The sequence below is a fragment of the Bos indicus x Bos taurus genome, chromosome 15, assembly GCF_003369695.1.
Source record: "Bos indicus x Bos taurus breed Angus x Brahman F1 hybrid chromosome 15, Bos_hybrid_MaternalHap_v2.0, whole genome shotgun sequence".
Classification (NCBI taxonomy): domain Eukaryota; kingdom Metazoa; phylum Chordata; class Mammalia; order Artiodactyla; family Bovidae; genus Bos; species Bos indicus x Bos taurus.
This window is the reverse complement of record NC_040090.1, coordinates 66,221,586-66,238,397: the sequence shown is the minus strand read 5'-3', so window position 1 is coordinate 66,238,397 and position 16,812 is coordinate 66,221,586. Positions and strand designations below refer to the sequence as shown.

General features: G+C 40.2%; 1 protein-coding gene and 1 pseudogene across 2 annotated transcripts in view; one reads left to right on the top strand and one right to left on the bottom strand.

The window, feature by feature from the left end:
• The window catches only part of C15H11orf65 (chromosome 15 C11orf65 homolog), an 89,871-nt gene that overhangs the window by 68,052 nt on the left and 5,007 nt on the right, over window positions 1-16,812 (bottom strand). The window lies entirely within an intron of this gene.
• On the top strand, window positions 5,773-7,142 carry LOC113905888 (annotated as a pseudogene). Its single transcript, XR_003514749.1, has one exon. The product of XR_003514749.1 is annotated as an axin interactor, dorsalization-associated protein pseudogene (transcript).

Genomic DNA, 16,812 nt, shown 5'->3' with positions numbered 1-16,812 from the left:
CTGATACAGTCTCATTCCTTGAGGAAATTAACCAGGTTTCTTGTGGGATATCAGTTAGTTGGAACACTTGCATTACAGAAGGGCTAACACTTGATTCTCACTGGAATTGATACTTTATACTCCTGGATAGCTCTACATAGTCAGCAAAAACAAGACTAGGAGCTGACTGGGGCTCAGATCATGAACTCCTGATTGCAAAATTCAGATTGAAATTGAAGAAAGCAAGGAAATCCACTAGACTATTCAGGTATGACCTAAATCAAATCCTTTACGATTATGCAGTAGAAGTGACAAATATTTTCAAGGGATTAGATCTGACAGACTAAATGCCTGAGGAACTATGGGCAGAGGTTGGTGACACTGTACAGGAGGCAGTATTCTAAACCATCGCCAAGAAAAAGAAAGGCAAAAAGGTAAAATGGTTGTCTGAGGAGGCCTTACACATTGCTAAGAAAAGAAGAGAAGCAAAAGGCAAAGGAGAAAAGGAAGATATACCCATCTAAATGCAGAGTTTCAAAGAACAGCAAGGAGAGATAAGAAAGCCTTCCTAAATAATCAGTGCAAAGAAATAGAGGAAAACAATAGGATGGGAAGGTTAGAGATCTTCTCATGAAAACTAGAGATACCAACGGAACATTTCATACAAAGATGGGCACAATAAGGACAGAAATGGTATGGACCTAACAGAAGCAGAAGATATTAAGAACAGGTAGCAAGAATATACAGAAGAACTATACAAAAAAGATCTTAATGACCCAGATAACCATGATGGTGTTATCACTCACCTAGAGCAAGACATCCTGGAATGTGAAGTCAAGTGGGCCTTGGAAAGCATCACTATGAACAAAGCTAGCTAGTGGAGGTGATGGAATTCCAGTTGGGCTATTTCAAATCCTAAAAGATGATGCTGTGAAAGTGCTGCACTCAACACACCAGCAAATTTGGAAAACTCATCCGTGGTCACAGGACTGGAAAAGTCAGTTTTCATTTCAATCCCAAAGAAAGGCAATGTCAAAGACTGTTCAAACTACCACACAATTGTACTCATCTCTCACACTAACAAAATAATGCTCAAAATTCTCCAAGCTAGGATTCAACAGTACGTGAATTGAGAACTTCCAGATGTTCAAGCTGGATTTAGAAAAGGCAGAGGACCCAGCAATCAAATTGTCAACATCCACTGGATCATAGAAAAAGCAAAAGAGTTCCAGAAAAACATCTATTTCTGCTTTATTGACTACGCCAAAGACTTTGACTGTGTGGATCACAACAAACTGTGGAAAATTCTTCAAGAGATGGGAATACCAGACCACCTTACCTGCCTCCTGAAAAATCTGTATGCAGGTCAAGAAACAACAGTTAGAACTGGGCATGGAACAATGGACTTGTTCCAAATTGTGAAATGAGTATGTCAAGGCTACTCACCCTACTTATTTAACTTATATGCAGAGTAAATCATGTGAAATGCTGGGCTGGATAAAGAAGAAGCTGGAATCAAGATTGCTGGGAGAAATATCAATAACCTCAGATATGCAGATGACACCACCCTTATGGCAAAAAGCAAAGAAAAAACAAAGAGCCTCGTGATGAAAGTGAAAGTGGAGAGTAAAAAAAGTTAGCTCTAAACTCAACATTCAAAAAACTAACATCATGGCATCTGGTCCCATCACTTCATGGGAAATAGATGGGGAAACAACAGTGACAGATTTTATTTGGGGGGGCTCCAAAATCACTGCAGATGGTGACGGCAGCCATGAAATTAAAAGACGCTTGCTTCTTGGAAGAAAAGCCATGACCAACCTAGACAGCATATTAAAAAGCAGAGATGTTACTTTGCCAACAAAGGTCCATCTGGTCACAGCTATGTTTTTTACAGTAGTCTTATATGGATGTGAGAGTTGGACTGTGAAGAAGGCTGAGTGCTGACGAATTGATGCTTTTGAACAGTGGTGTTGGAGAAGACTCCTGAGAGTTCCTTGGACTGAAAGGAGACCAAACCAGTCAATCCTAAAGGAACTCAGTCCTAAATATTCATTGGAAGGACTGATGCTGAAGCTGAAGTTTCAATACTTTGACCACCTGATGTGAAGACTGACTCATTGGAAAAGACTCTGATGCTGGGAAAGATTGAAGGCAGGAGGAGAAGGGGATGACAGATGATGAGATGGTTGGATGGCATCACCAACTGGATGGACATGAGTTTGAGCAAATTCCAGGAGTTGGTGATGGACAGGTAAGCCATGGCATTGCAAAGAGTCAGACATGACTGAGTGACTGAACTGTCTGATTGACCTTGTTCCCCATTACTCTAAAACACCTAGCCTGATAGAATGTTGGTCTGGCATTTTGGATACTCAGTTGCAGTTATAGTTTCAGTGACAACACTTTTCAGACTCCAGTGATGTCCTTCATGTTATAGAATATGTTCTGAATTAATAGCCAACCAGAGTTTATGAGTTTGAAATTTAAAGGGTGTAAATGAAAGTAGCTCCCTTTCAACACTGTCTCTAATAATCCACTAGTGAAGATTTTACTTCTCATCCTTGTGCCTTTGTTTTCTGTGGATATAGAGGTCTTTGCACCCACAGGAGGCTTCCCAGGTGGCACGGTGGTAAAGAAGCTGCCCGACAATTCAGGAGGCACAAGAGATGTGAGTTCAATCCCTGAGTTGGGAAGATCCCCTAAAGGAGGAAATGGCAACCTGCTCTAGTATTCTTTCCTGAAAAGTTCCCTGGACAGCAGAGCCTGGCAGGCTACAGTCCATGGGGTTGCAGAGTCGGACATGACTGAGCAACTGAGTACACACACCCACCACAGAGGAATGCTTCCACCAAAGCACACAACAAAAAGTTCCGTTAAAATGGAAACTGATACTGTCACCTGGTCATTTTGAGTTCCTTATGTCAGTGAATCATCACACCAAAAAAGTAGAGGGGGGCTTAAGTGGAAAAAGTGGCTGTATAAATGAAAAAGGGAACAGCAGAGTAAGCATTAAAGTGATGTAATGTGAGACATATTTAGTAAGTTCTTGTTGACTTTGAAGATGGAAGGAGGCCATGAGTCAAGGAATGTGGGCAGTCTCTAAAGCCTGGAAAGGGAAAGAAAACAAATTCTTCCGTAGAGTCTACAGAAAGAACACAGTATTGCTAATATCTTTAAATTTTTGTTGTTTAAAGCTACTGAGATTTTGGCAATTGTTTTAGCAGCAGTAGGAAATAAATATAAGTGCTTAATCTTTTACCTAGTGTTTATATTAAAGATATCTTGGGCAGAGTATGACTCAGCAGGAAGAAGAATAAAAATCATTAAAAGATAAAACTCTTTGATGTACTCTGCATCATACGAAATGCCGGGCTGGATAAACCTCAAGCTGGAATCAAGACTGCCAGGAGAAATATCAATAACCTCAGATATGCAGATAGAAACTTGAAAACATTATACTAAATGAAATAGCCAGAGACAAAAGGACAAATATAGAAATTACCTAGAATAGACAAATTCATAGATACAGAAAGTAAAATAGAGGTTACCATGGCCTAGTGGGCAGGGAGGATGGAGAGTTATTGTTCAGTAGCTACAGGAGGTTCTGTTTGAGGTGATGTAAAAGTTCTAGAAACAAATAGTGGTAACGGCTACGTAACATTGTAAATGTAATTCATGTCACTAAATTGTACACCTAAAAATGGTTATGGTAAATTTTATGTTATGTATATTTACAATAAAAAGTGAATACTAATTGTTTAAAGCAATAAAAATAATGTCTTCTTATATTTAAAACAAAAACGTAAGTGAAAAATATTTGACAACAAAAAGCACAAAAGGGGAAGATGATAAAGGGAGCTAACCTGTTTTAATATTCTCGCATTGTTCTGGAAAGGGTAAAATTACTAACTTAATGTAGGTAGAAATTAGTCAAGGATACATATTGTAAACTCTAAGTCACCCCATTAAAATAATATGTAACTTTCATGATAATCTATTGCTACATAGCAAACTACCCCCAAACTTTCTGATGTTGAAGAACCACCATTTTATTATGCTCAAAATTAAGGGTGGCAAATTGTGGTAGGCCATAGTAAGGATGGAGACGGCAATGGCACCCCACTCCAGTACTCTTGCCTGGAAAATCCCATGGACGGAGGAGCCTGGTAGGCTGCAGTCCATGGGGTTGTGAAGAGTCAGACACTACTGAGTGACTTCACTTTCACTTTTCACTTTCATACATTGGAGAAGGAAATGGCAACCCACTCCAGTGTTCTTGCCTGGAGAACCCCAGGGACGGGGGAGCCTGGTGGGCTTCCGTCTATGGGGTCGCACAGAGTCGGACATGACTGAAGCGACTTAGCAGCAGCAGCAGCAGCAACATAGGAAGGATGTCTGGTTCTCACTTCCAGAATGATTGAGACTTCATCTGAGATGGATTGCAAAGCTGGGATTGGCTGATATGACTCAAGTTGGGTCTTATGTCAGAGGCCTCAACTCTAGCTATCAGTCATGTTTCTTGGTTCTTTTTATGTTACATCTGCTGGGGATGGAACATTGAAAATGGCTTTTTCATTTATGTATCTTGTAAGTGGAAAGAAGTAGGTGATAAATCTTGGATGGCCCATCACTATTCTCTATAGGTAGCCTTTCCATTAGGCTAGTCTGGCATGGCAGTTTCAGGACTGTGGTATCCTGAAACTGCCATGAGCAGTTTCAATCAGAATGAGCATTCTATGACACAGACATGGAAACCACAATGCTTCATCTTCTTCTTCTTCTTTTTTTTTTGACTGCCTCATGTAGCTTGCAAGATCTTAGTTCCCTGGGCAAGGATCAAATCTGGGCCCCCTGCAGTGGAAGCTAGGAGTCTTAACCACAGGACCACTGGAGAATTTCCTTTTTTTTTCTTTCTTTCTTTCTTTCTTTTTTTAACTGTAATGTTTCTTGTTACCTAGACTCAAAGGCCCCAGAATGTCACATTCTATTTCATTTGTTTTAGTGGTAAAGCCTAAAATAGCCTAAATTGAAGAAGAATAAAGAATGTCACTTACCTCTCAATAGAAAGAATAGGAAATAATTTATGATCATTTTTAATCAATCAAAATAACCAAAAAGTTAATAGAAAAGAAAAAAGGTATTAAATACAAGGACATCCAACCAGTTCATCCTAAAGGAGAGCAGTCCTGGGTGTTCATTGGAAGGACTGATGTTGAAACTCCAATACTTTGGCCACCTGATGCGAAGAGCTGATTCATTTGAAAAGACCCTGATGCTGGGAAAGATTGAGGGCAGGAGGAGAAGGGGACGACAGAGGATGAGATGGTTGGATGGCATCACCGACTCAATGGACATGGGTTTGGGTGGACTCTGGGAGTTGGTGATGGACAGGGAGGCCTGGCATGCTGCGGTTGACGGGGTCACAAAGAGTTGGACACGACTGAGCGACTGAACTGAACTTTCTATATAAACATTTTTTAAATGGACACACAGCACTAATCACAAATAACAAGTGATAAACTGGATTTTGGCTTCTGATTTAACATGGCAAAGAAGAAGGATGTGTGCTTATCTTCTCCAGTGAGAAAACCAAAGCTGTTGAACAACCGTTGACAGAAGGATGCTGGAACACACCAAAAAAAAAAAAGATACCCCACACCCAAAGACAAAAAAAGTCACGGAGAGACAATAGGAGGGGTGCAATCATGATAAAATCAAATACCATACCTGCCAGGTGGGTGATCCACAGACAGGAGAATAATAATACTAAAGAAGTTATTGCAGCTTCAGAGCCGCAAAGTTTGGCTGTGGCGGCAAATGGGCTTGGGCGGCTCCTTGGCGGGTGGCGGCGGTGGCCGTAGCGGTTCCTCCTGGCCCTGTTAATGTCGGGGCCAGGCCCGGGGAGGATGGCGCCCTAGAGCCCAGCCTTTCCTGGGGGTAGGGGCGGGAGGGGACAGGTGGGGACCGGCCATGTCGGAGGTGACCCGAAGTCTGCTGCTGCGCTGGGGCGCCAGTTTTAGGAGAGGCGCCGACTTCGACTCTTGGGGCCAGCTGGTGGAGGCGATAGACGAGTATCAGATATTAGCAAGACACCTACAAAAAGAGGCCCAAGCTCAACACAATAATTCTGAATTCACAGAAGAACAAAAGAAAACCATAGGCAAAATTGCAACACGCTTGGAATTACGAAGTGCAGCTTTACAGTCCACACAGTCCCAGGAAGAATTTAAACTGGAAGATCTGAAGAAGCTAGAACCAATCCTAAAGAATATTCTTACATATAATAAAGAATTCCCATTTGATGTTCAGCCTGTCCCTTTAAGAAGAATTTTAGCACCTGGTGGAGAAGAGAATTTGGAATTTGAAGAAGATGAATAAGAGGGTGGTGCTGGAGCAGGATCTCCTGATTCCTTTCCTGCCAGAGTTCCCGATACTTTATTACCAAGGTTGCCATCAGAACCAGGAATGATGTTACTCACTATCAAGATTGAGAAAATTGGCCTGAAAGATGCCGGGCAATGCATTGATCCCTATATCACAGTTAGTGTAAAAGATCTGAATGGCATAGATTTAACTCCTGTGCAAGATACTCCTGTGGCTTCAAGGAAAGAAGATACGTATGTTCATTTTAATGTGGACATTGAGCTCCAGAAGCATGTTGAAAAGTTAACCAAAGGTGCAGCTATTTTTTTTGAATTCAAACACTACAAGCCTAAAAAAAGGTTTACCAGCACCAAGTGTTTTGCTTTCATGGAGATGGATGAAATTAAACCTGGGCCAATTGTAATAGAACTATACAAGAAACCCACTGACTTTAAAAGAAAGAAATTGCAGTTATTGACCAAGAAACCACTTTATCTTCATCTGCATCAAACTTTGCACAAGGAATGATCCTGACATGAGTATCCTGGAACTTCTGTGAATCTCACCACTCCATAGAATCCATCATTGCTCTGTGTAGCATATGCACCCATCAACAGGCAGGAAGCAACCCGGACCCAGGCCGGCAGGCCAGAGTGAGTCCATTACAAGCTGTAGCACAGAATTCAAAGTCCAGCGTCACTGACATAACAGACTCTTTGGATACAGGCTTATTGTAGATCTTGAAACGTTTTCACTTTCCTATTAATTGTGCAATTAATAGTCTCTTTTCTAATTTACCACTACTCCTGCCCAACTTCCTGGAACAACACTGTTGTGGGTGGGATGTGCTCATCTTCAAATGTAATACAGCAATAAGAATGTGCTAGAGTTTACACACCTGTCCACTTCTGCTCCAGTATGCTCTTTAGCTTTCCGAGTTAATGTCAGACTTTGGGTTGATGTGGGGAGAAGAGCATGAGACTGCTAGAGGAAATGGGACCAATTGTGCTGCCCAAGGTCAGTCTGGAAGTTTATAGGCTGTTCCTTAAGAGACAGCCTCAGTTCACCCCGATCTCATGGTTTTCCTGCCTAGAAATCGTGTGCCTTGGCCAGTCTCCCACATGGGAGTGTTCGCAGGTTGTAGCTGGAATTTTTCCAGATGACCAGATTGTTCTTTTGAAAGTGAGCATATTTTTAGTCACGTTGATTAGCTTTTTTCCTACGTCACATTCTTATTCTTTCTGATAGTGATTCTAGGGTTAATGAAACCATCTCAGAATAATAACAAATTCTTGGTGGGTTTATAATGTCTTCTAAATCATGTAATCTAAAAATAATTGAGTCAGATGCTAATGAGATACTGCAGGAATAACTGCTGTTTTTCTGACAACTGATTGTGAAACCTTAAAACCTGCATACCTCTTCTATAGTGATGAGTATGCAAATCTGGAGATATTCTATTTTTTTTTTATATAGGTAGATAGGATTGCCATTTATTTCCTATTTAGATACATTGACATTCATCCATATGGAAATATGCAGGTCATTAGCTTATTATAATTTGACTATTTACATTCTTTTGACTTAATAATGGGGCCTAAGTAAAACTTTCATAGTACATACACGGTGTATATTTGTTACACAGAACATGAAGATTTGGGGTGGGCGTTCTGTGGGTTAGATGTGGAGCCCACATATTTAATATTCACTATTTTAAATGACCAACACTAGAACGAGCAAAATGCAGTGCCAGCACTTGGCCTATTTTTAAACTAGTGTAACAAGCCTAGTCATACCATTCAGTATGTTTGCTTTTTAAAATAAGTAACCATAATTCAGTTCCAGCTGTTACACTTCAAGAGACCTCGTCTCCACTTTCAGCTGTCTGTCCAGTCAGTTCTCTTTACTATGATGATGTAAAAATTCTCAACAAAATTGTCTTGCCTCTCATCTTCATTAGATTAATTCCAAAATCATTCTAGCCACAATTATCTTGAAGGGATGAAGAATTTGCCTTAATAAATTACTTTGTTGTTCATGCAAAAAAAAAAAAAAGAAGTTATTGCACTATTGTGAAGGTTCTGAACCCCACATCAGGCTTCCCAGCCTGGAGAATCTGACAAAGGGGACTGGGAATCCCCAGGGAATCTGGCTTTGAGAGCTAGTGGCATTTGATTATAGGTCTTCCAGAAGACTGGGGGAAACAGAGACTACAATCCTGGAGGGCACAAACAAAATTTTGTGCACACCAAGACCTAGAGGAGAGGAGCAGTGACCCCACAGGAGACTGAACCAAACTATTTGCTTGTGTTGAAGGTCCTTCTGTGGAGGCATGGGTTGGTAGGGGCTCCCCACAGGGATGGGGGCATTGGAAGGTCTCCCGTGGTGTAAACCCTCTTGGAGTTCACCATTAGCCTTACAATAGAGCCTACAGACCCTAGGGCTGGTTTGCCTCAGTTCAAACAACTATCAGGAAGGTAGTGCAACCCCACCCAACAGCAGATAATTGGGTTAAAGCTTTACTGAGCAAGGCCCTGCCAACCAGAGCAGACTATTTTTCCCAACACCAATCCCTCCCATCAAGAAGCTGACACAAGCCTCAGCTTCACCCATCAGGGCTCAGACAGAATAAGCACAGTCTCACAGCAGCTAAAACAAAAACCATATTAAGGAAAGTTAATCACAATGAAAAAACAGAAAGGTATGTCCCAGACACACGGACAAGATAAAATCCCAGAGAAACAACTAAATGAAGTGGAGATATGCAACCTTCCAGAAAAAGAATTCTGAATAATGATAGTGAAGATGATCCAGGACCTCAGGAAAAGAATGGAGGCAAAAATTGAGAAGCTGCAAGAAATGTTGACCAAAGACCTAGAAGAAATAAAGAACAAACAAACAGAGATGAATAACACACTAGAAGGAAATCAATATCAAGACTAACAGATAGAAGAAGAATGGATAAATGACCTGGAGGACAGAATGGTGGAAATCACTGCCACAGAACAGAACATAGAAAAAAGAATAAAAAGAAATGAAGACAGCCTAAGAGACTCCCTGGACAACATTAAATGCAACAACATTTGCATTACAGTGGTCCTAGAAGAAGAAGAGAGAAAGAAAGGAGCTGAGAAAATATTTGAAGAGGTAATAGCTAAAAACTTCCCGAACATAGCAAAGGAAATAGTCAACCAAGTCCCGGAAGCACACAGAGTCCCAAAAAGGATAAACCCAAGGAGGAACACACCAAGACACATAATAATCAAACTAACAAGAATTAAAGACAAAGATAAAATATTAAAAGCAACAAGGGAAAAACAATGAATAACATAAAAGGGAACTCCCATCAGGCCATCAGCTGATTTCTCAACAGGAGCTCTACAAGCCAGAATGGAATGGCATGATATATTTAAAGTGATGAAAGGGAAGAACCAACAACCAGGAATGCTCTACCCAGCAAGACTGTCCTTCAGATTTGATGGAGAAATCAAAAGCTTTCCAGACAAGCAAAAGTTAAGAGAATTCAGCACCACCAAACCAGCTTTATCACAAATGCTAAAGGAGCTTCTCTAGGCCAGAAACACAAGAGAAGGAAAAAATCTACACAAAGTGAAATGAAAACAAATTTTAAAAAATGTTAATAGGATCATATGTATTGATAATTACCTCCAATATAAATGGTTTAATGCACCAACCAAAAGACACAGACTGGCTGAGCTGATGAAAACATATGCATATATGCACCACTTACCACATCACTCTGCTTGACCTCCTCAAATTGTATGTAATTATTTTATATTGTTAAGTTAATCATGTTTCCATTATGGCTTACAATTGTAATTATCTTTTTTGTCTGGCTATTGATTGTGAAAATTAATAAACATCTTTTACTCTTGTGATTATGTAATTATTAGTCATTTAATACCATTGTATCATGCTTGGTCAACAGAAAAGTAATATAACTCTGTATCACCAAAAGTGGGATCTAAATAGAAAAACCTGTAATCACTTTTTAAAATCCAGATGCATGTCAGAATTATCTTGATATTTTTTGAAAATCCAAATGTTCAGGTATTGCTTTTTTCTCCAGAGCTTCAGATATGTTTCTAATCAGCAGCCATGTTTAAAAACAACTGGACTATATCATGACCTTTTACTTTTATCTAGTTAGTTTCACTTTTTCTATTTCATATTCAGTACTCCCATTTCTTTTAGTTTACATTCTCCAATTTCTGCATCTCTTTTTTTTTTATGTTCTTTCTCAAGCCTTCATCAAGTGTAGTAGAAAAAATTTTCTATAGGTATGTATAAGTATGTACAATATATATATTTTAGAAAACTTATAAATTCTTGCCTAACTAAAAAAATTATGACATCTTGATTCCACTTATTTGACTTAATATGAATAGAAGGCTAGATTTCTAATTAAAAAAATAGATATGCAACAAGCAACAAAGACTTACTGTAGAGCTTAGGCAACTATAGTCAATATCTTGTAATAACCTATGATGGAAAATAATTTCAAAAATAATATGTGTATTTGTATAACTGAATCACCTTGCTGTGCACCTGAAACACTGTAAGTCAACTATACTTCATATATATACTTCAACTATATATATAAAATATATATAGAGAGAGAAAAAAATGGATTTTATTAAAATTAAAATCTTATCAAAAACACCTTTACAAGAGAAATGAGGTACCCTGGAAAATATTTTATATCAATAAAGGATTTGTATTCAGGAAATTTGAAAAACTCCTCCAAGTGAATAATGACAAATAGAGGTGATGTAACTTGAGGATTAGAATATTGGAAGAAATGTGAAGAAAAATTTAGGGATATTTATATCCTCATCATATATAATGAGGAGTCAAATGATCCTGTGTACTATGATGGAACAAGAAACAAAAGTCTTTAAAGAAACAAGGTAAGAAATAGAGGGTTTTAAGTAATGACTTATGATACTGAGAGGGGAGGTAAGCAGGGGTTTGGAGGATAAGTAAGATAAATTCTTGATTGTCTTTGCAGAAAGTCAACAGTTCACTTCTAAAGCTGATAAATAAAAGGTAATAGGCACATTATTTAGAAACATAAAACTAGTGACTAAAAGATCTAAAATAAAACATAGTTAAAACTGGTTGCTTTTAGGGTAATATGGTGGAAAGAAGTGAGATGGGGCAAAGACTTGCTTTTTAGTGTAAGTTCTACATTATTTTGCTTATTGTAAAGAATTACACATATTACTTTTGATAAAGATATTTAAAATTACAGAAAAATTCTGTACTCACATTACTATGATTGGGCAAATTATTCAATTATAGGGCCACATAATATGCTAAATTATGCAATCCTTATTAAGAAGTCACCTTCTGGAGCACAAGAAATATCTAGAATCAAGATCAAGTGTATTCTCCTTACATAGAGAATTCAGTTCAGTTCAGTTCAGTCGCTCAGTCGTGTCCGACTCTTTGCAACCCCATGAATTGCAGCACACCAGGCCTCCCTGTCCATCACCAACTCCAGGAGTCCACCCAAACCCACGTCCATCGAGTCGGTGATGCCATCCAGCCATCTCATCCTCTGTTGTCCCCTTCTCTTCCTGCACCCAATCCCTCCCAGCATCAGAGTCTTTTCCAATGAGTCAACTCTTCGCATGAGGTGGCCAAAGTATTGGAGTTTCAGCTTCAGCATCAGTCCTTACAATGAACACCCAGGGCTGATCTACTTTAGGATGGACTGGTTGGATCTCCTTGCAGTCCAAGGGACTCTCAAGAGTCTTCTCAAACACCATAGTTCAAAAGCATCAATTCTTCGGTGCTCAGCTTTCTTCACCATCCAACTCTCACATCCATACATGACCACTGGAAAAACCATAACCTTGACTAGACGGACCTTTGTTGACAAAGTAATGTTTCTGCTTTTTAATATGCTATCTAGGCTGGTTATAAAATTCCTTCCAAGAAGTAAGCATTTTTTAATTACATGGCTGCAATTAGCATCTGCAGTGATTTTGGAGCCCCAAAAAATAAAGTCTGACACTGTTTCCACTTTTTCCCCATCTATTTCACATGAAGTGATGGGACCAGATGCCATGATCTTAGTTTTCTGAATGTTGAGCTTTAAGTCAATTTTTTCACTCTCCTCTTTCACTTTCATCAAGAGGCTTTTTAGTTCCTCTTCACTTTCTGCCATAAGGGTGGTGTCATCTGCATATCTGAGGTTATTGATATTACTCCCGGCAATCTTGATTCCAGCTTGTGCTTCTTCCAGCCCAGTGTTTCTCATGATGTACTCTGCATAGAAGTTAAATAAGTAGGGTGACAATATACAGCCTTGATGTACTCCTTTTCCTGTTTGGAACCAGTCTGTTGTTCCATGTCCAGTTCTAACTGTTGCTCCCTGACCGGCATACAGGTTTCTCAAGAGGCAGGTCAGGGGGTCTGGTATTCCCATCTCTTTCAGAATTTCCCACAGTTTATTGTGATCCACACAGTCAAAGGCTTTGGCATAGTCAATAAAGCAGTAATAGATGTTTTTCTGGAACTCTCTTGCTTTTTCCATGATCCAGCAGATGTTGGCAATTTGATCTCAGGTTCCTCTCCCTTTTTTAAAACCAGCTTGAACATCTGGAAGTTCACGGTTCACATATTGCTGAAGCTTGGCTTGGAGAATATTGAGGGTTACTTTACTAGTATGTGCTGCTGCTGCTGCTAAGTCGCTTCAGTCGTGTCCAACTCTGTGCGACCCCAGAGACGGCAGCCCACCAGGCTCCCTCGTCCCTGGGATTCTCCAGGCAAGAACACTGGAGTGGGTTGCCATTTCCTTCTCCAATGCATGACAGTGAAAAGTGAAAGTGAATTCGCTCAGTCGTGTCCAAATCTTAGCGACCCCATGGACTGCAGCCTACCAGGCTCCTCTGTCCATGGGATTTTCCAGGCAAGAGTACTGGAGTGGATTGCCATTCATGAGTGCAATTATGTGGTAGTTTGAGCATTCTTTGGCATTGCCTTTCTTTGGCACTGGAATGAAAACTGACTTTTTCCAGTCCTGTGGCCACTGATGAGTTTTCCAAATTTGCTGGCATATTGAGTGCAGCACTTTCACAGCATCATCTTTCAGGATTTGAAATAGCTCAACTGGAATGCCATAACCTCCACTAGCTTTGTTCATAGTGATGCTTTCTAAGGCCCACTTGACTTCACATTCCAGGATGTCTAGCTCTAGGTGAGGATCACACTATCATGATCATCGGGGTCATGAAGATCCTTTTTGTACAGTTCTTCTGTGTATTCTTGCCACCTCTTCTTAATATCTTCTGCTTCTGTTAGGTCCCTACCATTTCTGTCCTTTATCGAGCCCATCTTTGCATGAAATATTCCCTTATTATCTCTAATTTTCTTGAAGAGGTCTCTATGCTATGCTATGCTAAGTCACTTCAGTTGTGCCTGACTCTGTGCGACAACATAGATGGCAGTCCACCAGGCTCCCCCGTCCCTGGGATTCTCCAAGCCAAGAACACTGGAGTGGGCTGCCATTTCCTTCTCCAATGCATGAAAGTGAAAAGTGAAAGTGAAGTCACTCTGTCGTGTCCGACTCTTAGCGACCCCATGCAGCCTAACAGGCTCCTCCGTCCATGGGATTTTCCAAGCAAGAGTACTGGAGTGGGGTGCCACTGCCTTCTCTCCCATTCTGTTGTTTTCCTCTATTTCTTTGCATTGATCGCTGAGGAAGGCTTTCTTATCTCTCCTTGCTATTCTTTGGAACTCTGCATTCAGATGCTTATATCTTTCCTTTTCTCCTTCGCTTTTCACTTCTCTTCATTTCACAGCTATTTGTAAGGCCTCCTCAGACAGCTATTTGTATTTCTTTTCTATGGGGATGGTCTTAATCCCTGCCTCCTGTACAATGTCACGAATCTGCACCCATAGTTCATCAGGCACTCTATCAAATCTAGTCGCTTAAATCTATTTCTCACTTCCACTGAATAATCATAAGGGATTTGATTTAGGTCATACCTGAATGGTCTAGTGGTTTTCCCTACTTTCTTCAATTTCAGTCTGAATTTGGCAATAAGGAGTTCATGATCTGAGCCACAGTCAGCTCCCGGTGTTGTTTTTGCTGACTGTATAGAGCTTCTCCATCTTTGGCTGCAAAGAATATAATCAATCTGATTTCGGTGTTGACCATCTGGTGATGTCCATGTGTAGAGTCTTCTCTTGTGTTGTTGGAAGACGGTGTTTTCTATGACCAGTGCATTCTCTTGACAAAACTCTATTAGGTTTTGCCCTGCTTCATTCTGTACTCCAAGGCCAAATTTGCCTGTTACTCCAGGTGTTTCCTGACTACCTATTTTTGCATTCCAGTCCCCTATAATGAAAAGGACATCTTTTTGGGGTATTAGTTCTAAAAGGTCTTGAGGTCTTCATAGAACTGTTCAACTTCAGCTTCTTAAGAGTTACTGGTTGGGGCATAGGCTTGGATTACCATGATATTGAATGGTTTGCCTTGGAAACGAACAGAGATCATTCTGTCATTTTTGAGATTGCATCCAAGTACTGCATTTTGGACTCTTTTGTTGACCATGATGGCTACTCCATTTCTTTGAAGGGATTCCTGCCCAGAGTAGTAGATATAATGGTCATTTGAGTTAAATTCACCCATTCCAGTCCATCTTAGTTCGCTGAATCCTAGAATGTCGATGTTCACTCTTGCCATCTCCTGTTTGACCACTTCCAATTTGCCTATGCCAAAGCCTTTGACTGTGTGGATCACAATAAACTGTGGAAAATTTTGAAAGAGATGGGAATACCAGACCACCTGACCTGCCTCTTGAGAAACCTGTATGCAGGTCAGGAAGCAACAGTTAGAACTGGACATGGAACAACAGACTGGTTCCAAACAGGAAAAGGAGTACGTCAAGGCTGTACATTGTCACCCTGCTTATTTAACTTCTATGCAGAGTACATCATGAGAAACGCTGGGCTGGAAGAAGCACGAGCTGGAATCAAGATTGCCAGGAGAAATATCAGTAATCTCAGATATTCACATGACACCACCCTTATGGCAGAAAGCGAAGATGAAATAAAGAGCCTCTTGATGAAAGTGAAAGAGGAGATTAAAAGAGTTAGCTCTAAACTCAACATTCAAAAAACTAAGATCATGGCATCTGGTCCCATCACTTCATGGGAAATAGATGGGAAAACACTGGAAACAGTGTCAGACTTTATTTTGGGGGGCTGAAAAATCACTGCAGATGGTGATTGCAGCCATGAAATTAAAAGACGCTTACTCCTTGGAAGGAAAGTTATGACCAACCTAGATAGCATATTCAAAAGCAGAAACATTACTTTGTCAACAAAAGTCCATCTAGTCCAGGCTATGGTTTTTCCAGTGGTAATGTATGGATGTGAGAGTTTGTAAAGAAAGCTGAACACTGAAGAATTGATGTTTTTGAACTGTGGTGTTGGAGAAGACTCTTGAGAGTCCCTTGGACTGCAAGGAGATCCAACCAGTCCATCCTAAAGGAGATCAGTCCTGGGTGTTCATTGGAAGGACTGATGCAGAAGCAGAAACTCCAATACTTTGGCTACCTCATACGAAGAATTGACTCATTGGAAAAGACCCTGATGCTGGGAGGGATTGGGTGCAGGAAGAGAAGGGGACGACAGAGGATGAGATGGCTGGGTGGCATCACCGACTTGATGACATGAGTTTGGGTAAACTCCTGGAGTTGGTAATGGACAGGGAGGCCTGGCGTGCTGCGATTCACGGAGTCGCAAAGAGAAGACACAACTGAGCAACCGAACTGAACTGAACTGAACTGAATTTGCCTTGATTCATGGACCTAAGATCCCAGGTTCCTATGCAATATTGCTCTTTACAGCATCGGACCTTGCTTCTATCACCAGTCACATCCACAACTGGGTATTGATTTTTTTTTTTTGCCTTTTTTATGTAGCCAAAGCAAAATCGTAGAGAATTAGAACTATATTAATTTGCTTTATATTTGCAGCATCACTTTCTTAGTTCTTTTTTCAGAGTTTCTAATCTCTTTTTAAATTCAGCTTCTCAAACTATCACATGGGATGCCATTTCATCTCCAGATACAGTCCTCTGAAAGCCATTCAACATGTTGATCTAAGCTAAATTGATTACCATTTTTATTTCCTTCAGATTCTGTTCTTTCTTTGTCTGTTTCTATATTACTGGTTTTCCTTAAACATCATTCTACATCACTGGTTTTCCTTGAATGCCAGGTGATTGCCCATTAGTAGTGAAGGATGAAGGTATGTGTCAATTTTTCTAGGGAGGTAGTATAAATAGTCTGTGCTTTTATGTAAGTCTACTGTTTTCCCACTGTTCATACTCATGAATGAGAAGAGTGCCTTGGAGATTTGTGAAGTGGGTGGAATAAGTTAATCACCAGACTTTCTCAAAGAAAGTACAGTCAGGTAGTCAGTTAT